Source organism: Hemibagrus wyckioides, linkage group LG12 (assembly GCF_019097595.1).
Source record: "Hemibagrus wyckioides isolate EC202008001 linkage group LG12, SWU_Hwy_1.0, whole genome shotgun sequence".
Classification (NCBI taxonomy): Eukaryota; Metazoa; Chordata; class Actinopteri; order Siluriformes; family Bagridae; genus Hemibagrus; species Hemibagrus wyckioides.
In genome coordinates this window covers 12,414,862-12,425,327 of record NC_080721.1, presented here as the reverse complement: position 1 = coordinate 12,425,327, position 10,466 = coordinate 12,414,862, and the positions used below count along the sequence as shown (strand labels likewise).

At 42.7% G+C, this 10,466-nt stretch overlaps 1 long non-coding RNA gene across 1 annotated transcript; it reads left to right on the top strand.

The window, feature by feature from the left end:
* Nucleotides 1-1,014: 1,014 nt before the first annotated feature.
* On the top strand, nucleotides 1,015-6,000 carry LOC131362730 (uncharacterized). Its single transcript, XR_009206232.1, has 3 exons — nucleotides 1,015-1,968; nucleotides 2,803-2,909; nucleotides 3,488-6,000. It is a non-coding gene; the product is annotated as an uncharacterized LOC131362730 (long non-coding RNA).
* The last annotated feature ends 4,466 nt before the right edge of the window (nucleotides 6,001-10,466 follow it).

Here is a 10,466-nt window from a genome sequence, read left to right as displayed (position 1 = left end):
CTGGGTTTGTGTCTGTGTTTTTATCACATGTTCGCTCTTGTCTGGCATATAATCAGTGTCGGGTCTGTGTAATCATCAAGTCAAGGAGGCCCACACACACACACACCTGCACATGACATCTTGTGGTGTATGTGTCTGGCACGCTTCTCCATATCAGTGACTCTCCATTTCTCACACAAACATCTCCCACCACCTCTGAGCTTCAGGGCTTCTCTTACTGCCTGGTTCTGAGCCACGTTCACCTAAAATGACCTGACAACTCACCTGCTCTGTGTGTGGGTGTGGGGGTGGGGGTGGGATTGAGTTCTACTCCTTCATCGTTCATCGTTGCTGTACACACCATGGGTGAAGCTCAGTGCCATCATGTTATTATCATTATTATTATTATTTATTTATTTATTTTATTTTATTTTATTATTATCCGAGTCATTTGCTTTAATCTTTTGCGTCATTATTTAATCATTTAGTGAAATTACAGAATTGCTTTGTGGTTGTGTCTCATGTTACTGCTGCAGAAATAGAACAGCATGCACAAACACATAAGAGCTGTGTGTGTGTGTGTGTGTGTTGGCTCTCTTGTCTCAGCTTGATAGTTTGTTAAACTTATCCTTTGACTTAAGATTAGGACCAAAGTATTTTTTAGAGGTGACAGTCCAGGAGTGGAAGCTTCATTAATCCTGAGCTACATTCCATCTTACTGCCAGAATAATAAAGACTGGATATGTGAGAGACCTGCAGACGTGTAACTCTGGTGTAGATGTGGAGGAACAGGAATAAAGCGCCGCTGCATCACTTACTCATCTTCAGATAGAGATTAAACGAGGGATTATTCCCACTGCACCGCTATCAGAGGGTAAGACCGTGTTGATGAAATGGTTTTTCAGGTTCTCCAGAGAAATATGGAGGAACATAGGAAGCATTTTTTAAAAAAAAAAATACTGACTGCTACATACACTATATTGCCAAAAGTATTGGGACACCCCTCCAAATCATTGAGGTGTTGTTTTTCAGGGGTTGGGCTCGGCCCCTTAGTTCCAGTGAAAGGAACTCTTAATGCTTCAGCTTCATACCAAGACATTTTGGACAATTTCATGCTCTTTGTGGGAACAGTTTGGGGATGACCCCTTCCTGTTCCAACATGACTGCACAACAGTGACCAAAGCAAGGTCCATAAAGACATGGATGAGTGAGTTTGGTGTGGAGGAACTTGACTGGCCTGCACAGAGTCCTGACCTCAACCCCATAGAACACCTTTGGGATGAATTAGAGTGGAGACTGTGACCCAGACCTTCTCGTCCAACATCAGTGCCTGACCTCACAAATGCACTTCTAGAGGAATGGTCAAAAATTCCCATAAACACACTCCTAAACCTTGTGGAAAGCCTTCCCAGAAGAGTTGAAGCTGTTATAGCTGTAAAGGGGCGGTACAACTCCATATTACATTCATGTGCAGGTAAAGACAGATGTCCCAAAACTTTTGGCAATACAGTGTACATGGTATATAAAGTTACATACTGCTGCTTTAATGCTTCCCACAAAGACATGGCACATTTCATGAAGTACAGGTGCGCTGGGTGATTAATACACACGCCGTGTGTCTTCATTGCGACTTTTACAGCCGATGGCGACGTCAGCGTGCACTGCCTTGCCTCATATATTTACTCAGCATGAGTTCATTTCCCTCTCAGCTCTCAATCTATCATCTCTCTGTCTCTGTCTCTCTCTCTCTGTCTCTTTCTCTCTTTTTCTCTGCTTCTCTGTTCGACTCATTTAACGCACTAAATCTTTCACCGCTTGACTTGCGCTATAACTGTCTTCACTCGCATTCTTTCCTTCAGTCTTTCTCTCCAGCATCCTCGTCAGGTGACACGAGTCAGGACTTAACGCTGCACTCTTTCCCTTAACTCTAGTTAATGTCGCTCTACAGCGTCGAGTCTCCGCCCACAGTCTCCGTCACGATCCCTACAGGTAAATAAACACTCCGTCAGGCTAAACACTAGCTAAATATGACTGGCAAAGAATAAAAAGCTTAGTGAAAAAGGTGGACGTGGGAATGCGAGCTCAGACTTCCTGCAGAGATTCATTTCACTCCCTTGTGAACTTGAAATATGTGAAAATGCAAATCTGTGTGGTGTGAGAGAAAAATGTGACGTCACTATCATTAAAGACATATATAGATTACATGATTAGCTCACTAACTGTTCTTAAATCCGATTGGTCAGAATTCTGCTCACTAATTGATAAATTAAAAAAAATCTGATTGGTCAGAATTCTGCTCACTAATTGATAAATTAAAAAAAATCTGATTGGTCAGAATTCTGCTCACTAACTTAAATTCTTAAATCTGATTGGTCAGAATTCTGCTCACTGACTGTTGAATTCTTAAATCTGATTGGTCAGAATTCTGCTCACTAACTTAAATTCTTAAATCTGATTGGTCAGAATTCTGCTCACTAACTTAAATTCTTAAATCTGATTGGTCAGAATTCTGCTCACTAACTGTTGAATTCTTAAATCTGATTGGTCAGAATTCTGCTCACTAACTGTTGAATTCTTAAATCTGATTGGTCAGAATTCTGCTCACTAACTGTTGAATTCTTAAATCTGATTGGTCAAAATGTGCCTTTTTATTTTTTTAAATGAATGCGCACTTTCTAACAGGTTATTATTTTATAGCAGTAATAGCCGCAGGGACTTGTACAGTGGACGCTCCTCGTGAACAGATTAAAGTGGTGTGTAATGGCTGATGAGGTGAAGCTTCCTGGAAAGAGGAGATTATTAATATATGTACACGTATCTAAGGAGTCTCCAGGGTCAGCGCGGGGTGACGGTCCGAGGTGGAGCTGGAACTGTAAGATTCCCGACTTCTTCCGGACAGGAGGAGGCGGTTACGCTCTGCGGTTGCCTTGGTAACATGACAAGCTGCGTTTTTTTTTTTTCATTTATTTATTCTTGTTTATTCTTTATTCTTTATTTATTTCTTCCTCAGCTCTAGTGTAAATGAGATCAGGAGCTATCTTGGTCCACAGACTTTCCACAACATTAAACGTAACAAATAATGGATAAACTGTGTAATGTTTTTTATAATAAATAACAATCTGTAATTATTGGTCAATCGCTGTGGGGTAAGAGGAATAAAGCACTAGCTGGACAGCACAGGATGTTCACAAAGTGTGCTGAATGAAGGCGTTCCTGTTTAACAGATCTGTTGGGGGGTTTATTTATGGGTAAAGTGGGGAATAACACGGGGCAGTGACTATTCCTTTAGTCCTGGAATTAACATTTAAGAGTTGATGTATATCTCTCTCTGTCTCTCTCTCTCTCTCTCTCTCCCTCTCTCCCCCTCTCCCCCCCCTCTCCCCCTCTCTCATTAATGTCTCTCAGCCACCTGCAATAACAGCATATGATATGAGAACATCATACCAACCTCATGATGTCACAAGCTCTCTCTCTCTCTCCCTCTCTCTCTCTCTCCCTCTGTTCACAGTATGTTATTATGGACCACAGATGACATCATGCTTTTCCCATCAGGCTCAAGGTGCTTATTAGCCTCCTGTATGAGAGGCTGCCGTGTTTCCCCTCGAGGCCTGACGGCTCTCTTCCACATTCTGAAGAACCATACAGCTGACCGAGTCTCTCTCTTTGTCACACACACACACACACACGGAGACATGTGGAGAACTAACCAGACTAATCTCTCTGTAAAGTGGCCGCTCTGTGACCGCACTGTAAAGCAGGCCGTTTAGGCTAAAGATTCGAGTGTAAAAGTTTACCGAAGTTCAACGAAGGACATTTCAAATCTTTCAGGTAACAAAATGTCAACTTGTTAACTGCTTGTTTAAATATTATCAGTAAAAAAAGACTATATCACACACCATGAAGTCCCTCTTGTAAATATCCTAAAGGCACGGCGAGGTTAGAGTTCACACTGATCCTCAGGATGTCATGGTCATCAGATCCTCTTCAGATCAGGCTACAAGAGACAAACCTGAGAACTTTAAATCTTTTGCTTCCTTAAAAAAAAGGAAAATTATGTTTAGGTGCACATATGACCAGACTACACTGATGTGTGTGTGTGTGTGTGTGTGTGTGTGTGTGTGTGTGCTTGTGTGTGCGTGTGTGGAGATGGAGGGGTCTTTAATCTGGAAGATCAAAAGACAGAGATAACAGACATTCCACCAAAGACAACTGTTTAATATCATATTAACAGAAACACGCTGCTCATTCTGTCTCTCTCTCTCTCTCTCTCTTTCTCTCTCTCTATCTCTATCTGTATATCATTCTCTCCCTGCACCAGTCTCTCTTTCTCTGTCTATATATCATGTCTGTCTCTCACTCCCTCTGTTTCATTTTCATTTCTACCAGTCTCTCTCTCCCTCCCTCTCTCTCTCTCTCTCTCTCTGTATCTCATTCTGTCTTTGACTGTATCTCTGTCTTTCTGTCTCTCTCTCTGTATATCATTCTCACCCTCTACCTGTCTTTTTCTCTCTCTCGCTCTCTCTCGTTCTCTTTTGCTCTCTCTCTCTGTCTCTCTCTCTGTCTCTCTCTCTCTCTCTCTCTCTCTAACATTGACCTGGGTCACATGACCCCTTCAATGCTTCGTAAAGAAAAGCGAGGAACGAGGTGGAAGAGTGACGAAGGAGTGGAGGAAGGGAGCGAGCGAGTGAGTGAGTCGGCGTAACCATACACCTCTTCCGCCCTGAACAATCGACCACACCTACAAACTCTCTCACTCTCTCTCTCTCTCTCTCTCTCTCTCCCCACACCATTGTGTTACCATATAAGGGCAAAAGAACACCGTGAGTGGGTGAGCAAGAGAGAGAGAGAGAGCAGAGGAATTCAGCACTCTCTCTGGCTCTCTCTCACACACACACACACACACAGACTCTGCAAACTATTTGCTTTTAGTTTATTTGTCAAGTGCTATCTACAGTGCATACTCCACATGCCATCAGACTACACTGTGTGTGTGTGTGTGCGTGCGTGTGTGTGTGTAGTTGTTTAGATGTTTGCTGTCTGAAGTTAACTTCTTGATTTTGCCTCCGTTTCTGAGTAGTGAAAGTTTATCTCACCCAAAAAGCTCTGTCTGTCATATGCAAGTTATAAACCTTCACCCAACCAATTCATTTCAGTTCGAATCAATTCCATTCAAACTAATTTGATTCAAATTGATTCAATTGATTTCAAATTGATTCTATTCAATTCAAATATATTCCATTCAAACAGATTTGATTCATTTCGAATTGATTCAATTCCATTCAAGTCGATTCAATTCAATTCCAACCGTTTTGATTTGAATTGATTCGATTCTTTTGGAATCAATTTGATTCGATTCCAACCAATTCAATTCAAACTGATTATATTCAAATTGATTCAATTCATATCAAATATTAAATATATTTGATTCAATTAAAATTAAATTGATTCAATTAAAATTCAGTTCAAACTGATTCGATTCAACTAGATGCAATTACATTCAAATGGATTCAAATCGATTCAATTCGATTCCAACCAATTCAATTAAACTCAATTCAAACTGATTCAATGCAATTCAATCTGTAAAACACATATAGCAATAGAAATGTAGAATAAGATGTGACGGTGTTAAGAAATATAATTTACAGGTAAAGTGTTTGCTGAAAGGAAGTCCATTATGAATATAGTGAACTATGTAACTAAGCGATGTGAGTAAAACCTTCACACAAACAAAAGAACAGTTGGGAAAGAAACCATCAGCATTAACGCTGGAGATGTTTGGCAAGACTTCACTTCTTAGAATCCAGAGACAGGAAGTGAACTCTGGTGACGGTGACCTCTAGTGGAGGGGCAGGGTATGGCCCCGGGATGTGTCGTGACCATGCTTGGACCTTGGAGTGCAGATAATCGAACATCACATGACATCAGATCAACATGACTGTTCCACCGTTCCACTCTGGAGAGGCGGGGCTTATGGAGGCACGTGCCTCCTGTACTGTTACAGCGATCGGACCCATGGTGGAGTCTGCCTCGTTTTTTTACGTCTGTGTGAGTAAACTGTTTGAAATGTGATATCAAGCCTCATAATAAAAAAAGAAAAGAAGAAACTGTAGATCCAGTGTGTGTGTGTGGGGGGGTTATACATTAAATTTCATACATCCTGACAGAGAGCTCCATGTGTTTCCATATGTTTGTAGTAAATATATTGTGCAGCCTAAACACACACACACACACACTCAGAGTGTGTATTGTTTGTCTATAGGGGGTCAGAGTGTAGAATGAAGAATGTACATTACCACATTCGAAATTTTCCGGATTGTTGTGAGTCAGCATGTTTATCAGACCTTGTTCCTGTCACTGATTACAAGGAAGCAGAGGAAGGACAGGGAGAAAAGAGAGAGAGAAAGAAAGAAAGGAAAAGAGTGGGGGTGAAATTGTGAAAGAATTAGAGGAAAAACATGTTTTGCCATTTGCTTTTAATTTGTTGTCCCGATTGCAGTGTCGATTGTTTAGAGGCTCTGTTCAGAGAGATGGGTGAAATTTCATGCCATTTAAGGACACACACGCGCGCACACACTCTCACACACACACACACTCACACTCACACACACACACTCACACACACACACGCACACACCCGCGGTGACACGGCCGCAGGGCCCCGGGTCAAAAGAGCCTGTTGTTGGGTCAAAAGAGCCTGGGTAGAGTTGTAGTTGTGTAGAGGGAACAGCCTTGGCACGGTGTAGAGGGATAATGAGCGCACTGATGGGACACACATGCAGGAAACGGGAAACACATTACTGGCGTGGTCCTGCAGCCGGCTCACGGGACGTTCAACCCAGAACCATCAGAGAACTCCACCTCATACAGACTTAACAACCTTTCTGAAACGCTGCTTCTCCCAAACGAGCGGTCAGAGGATGCTGGACTGTGACATCTCACTGAGGGGGTTTATTACCAACAGAAACATGGCAGGAGTTCACCTGTAAATGTAGGTCAAAGTTCAATCACATGGGAACTGCTCCCAGACTTATCACTCCTCACTCGTCACTCATCACTCGTCACTCCCTCACTCGTCACTCGTCACTCCCTCACTCGTCACTCGTCACTCTCGCACTCGTCACTCCCTCACTCATCACTCGTCACTCCCTCACTCATCACTCGTCACTCCCTCACTCATCACTCGTCACTCCCTCACTCATCACTCATCACTCTCGCACTCATCACTCTCTCACTCATCACACATCACTATCTCACTCATCACTGTCTTACTCATCACTCTCGTACTCATCACTCTCGCACTCATCACTCTCTCACTCATCACTATCTCACTCATCACTGTCTTACTCATCACTCTATCACTCATCACTCTCGCACTCATCACTCTCTCACTCATCACTATCTCACTCATCACTGTCTTACTAATCATTCTATCACTCATCACTCTCTCACTCATCACTCTATCACTCATCACTCTCTCACTCATCACTCTATCACTCATCACTCTCTCACTCATCACTCTCTCACTCCTCACTCCTCACTCTCTCAGCTATCATCCTTACATGTAAATAAAAACCAGGTACACTTTCCCTAAACAACATACAGGTTTGTGATTCTTTAGCTGTCTTTTGTTGCCACATCATCATACTGATCTGGGCTGCACTGAATCTTCTGGGACTCCAGTCTATCCACATTTCTCTCTCTCTCTCTCTCTCTCTCTCTCTGGCATCAAGCGACAGCTACGACAGGGTGAACAACCACAAGTAAGACAACCACATCTTTTTGGAGCTTCAGCTCCTGCTCAGCACTGTCCGCCTTCTTCCACATACACGAGTACACAGATGCGCACGATTGGCTGTATCACTGTGATTGACAGGGTGTTTCCCCTCCCCCTCAGAGAGCACAGCCAGGCTTCCACATGGTCAGGGTTCAGACTCATGTTCTCTTCTCCACAAAGGGAACGATGTGTGGTTGCACCATTGGAGAAAACTGGAGAACCCACAGGAGAACATCTGACGCTCCACACAGACTCTAAAGGGATCAGGATGGAACCCAAGCAGTGTATGGTAGAACTTCATCAGTTCTAAATGTAGGAAACAAAAAAGGCACTTGATTGAAATTCTGCTAAATGATACACTTTAAGAAGCTTTTATAGCTTTTGTACTTAGCATTTATTTAGCATTCAGGGAAGGATTCTCCAGTGTACGCAGCTAGAACCTCCAGCTTTTTGTTTCTAAGACAGGGGGAGGAGTTTACGCTTCAGTTTCTCTTTAACACCCTTTTCTGGCTTATTAACTTAAAGAGAATGGCTGGTGAGGAAGCGATTGATTCTAGCCACTATAGCGTAAGTGAATGAAGGAGCTAACTAAAGATGGCGTCTCATTCAGGGATAAAATGATCAGTGAGGTGTAAGAGGAATAAAGCGCTGGTTACATGTCATTGATTATTTTCCTATAACGGCACACCAAGTGTTTCATTCGTTACTCTGTGTTAAAGAGGCTGGAACAAAAAGCTGTGTGTGTTTTGTTCTTACACACACACACACACACATCTAAGAGGAGCAGTAATGGTGTGTAGGTGCTGGTTAACGGCTCACAGGGCTCAGTGGAAGTGATGGTGATGACGATGGTGTGTGAAAGTCAATGGACTCTGTGTGCTCATAGTGCTGCTACAGTCAACAGCATGGCCACACCCTGCTCCTCTTACACACTGTGTGTGTGTGTGAGTAGAGAGTGAGGTCAGAAGTAGCCATATTTGGTCATTTCTCTCTTTCTCTCTCTCTCTCACTCTCTCACACACACACACACAGGTTCTTATCAGTGATCCTCATATCAAACTCATTCACTACTCCTTCTTCTTCTCCCTTTCTCTTTCTCTCACCCTTCCCCTCCACCCTACTCTACACTTTCTCTTCTTTCTTTTTTTTTACATCCCTCTTTCCCTCCTCCCTCTCTTCCAGCCTTGTTCCTCTTTTCCCCATTTTCCTTCTTTCCTTTTCTCATTTCTCCCTCCTGCTCTATAATCTTCATCTTAGTCTCTTTTCCTCTCTCTCTCTCTCTCTCTCTCTCTCTCTCACACACACACACACACACACTTTCCCACTATTTCTCCTCATCTTATTTTTTTTTTCTCCCTTCATCCCAGCATTAAGTGTGACAGGAACAGTGAGGGGTGTGTTTATTATTTCACAGCAGTGACCTGGACAGACCCAATGATCTGTGAGGGGAGGAAACGGAAAAATAAAAGCAGAACCCTTTTTTTCCCGGTTATCTGTCCGATATCCTGATGATGATGATGACAATGACGGTGATGTTGATGGAGGTAGTTTTGATGTGGCCGCTGCTGAAGGTGTAAACAGAGACGCCACATTCCTCACATTCCAAATCTAATCTAATCCCACTCACGGAGTAACAAACAACCCTGCTCCCTGGACGAGGCTGGATCTCAGAGCACAGTGAACAGACACCATGTCTGTGTCGTGCTTTAATGGGAAAATAACCAAAGACGGTGTTGGTGTGATGAGGTGGAGCTACTGCTGCCATCCTAAAGCTGATTCTTTTCCTATAAGATCATGTTTTATTCCTCTGACACCTGCCACTTAATAGTCAGATGTAAAATTGAAATAAGAAGCTTCTAGAAATTTCTCTTGAACTTAATATAATAAAAATAAATGGCAGCGCTTTACCCCTGACACTGGAGACTCCTTCAGTCCTTCACTTATCCATTAAAACATCTCCTCACAGAAAACTTCCCTCAGATCAGTGATCTTTCTTTATCTGTTCACGTGCCCCGCCCTCTGTGAGCGAGCTGTTACCATAGAAACGCTGTAAAGCGTATTCCAACGAGAACATTAACCTATAGCGGTATCCTCTACCGCTGTTTGACTGTCCAATCAGAATCCAGTATTCAGCAGCGCAGTGGAATATTCTTTTCACAAGCTGTAAAATGGGGTTAAAAAGGACAGCTTGGACGAAAAGCAGGGTCACAGCTCTTCATAAACACTCTTCTGTTCCATGTCGATGATGGAGCGTCTTTGTCATGTCTCACTCCACAGTGGAGGTTGATATGAAGCTCATATGAAAAGCAGACACTCTGTTTTTTCTGTTTTTCCCTAGACTACTAGGAGCAATTCAATATTTTTCTCCACACAAATATTTGTATCTTCAAAGTAAACGTTGATCTCAAACCCATTTCTGCTCTCTGAGATGTTCTCCAAGTGCTTGTTCATGTAAAAAGCAGCTCAGATTTCATCTTTAACCAGTAATATTCTGTGTAAGGTTCTCCAACAGAGGGAAAAACACACGTCTAAAACACACTGAAAGCCAGCAGGCTCGTTTTAGATCAGAATCACAGCCTGAACATCATTCATGTCTTTACATTGAAGGAAAACGTCCCCTAAGTCCATTTCCTTTCCACCAGTGTACTGGGAAAAAGGGGTTAATACACTAGCTCCCCTGCTGACCGTGTTTAGAGGTTTTTTAATCCACCCA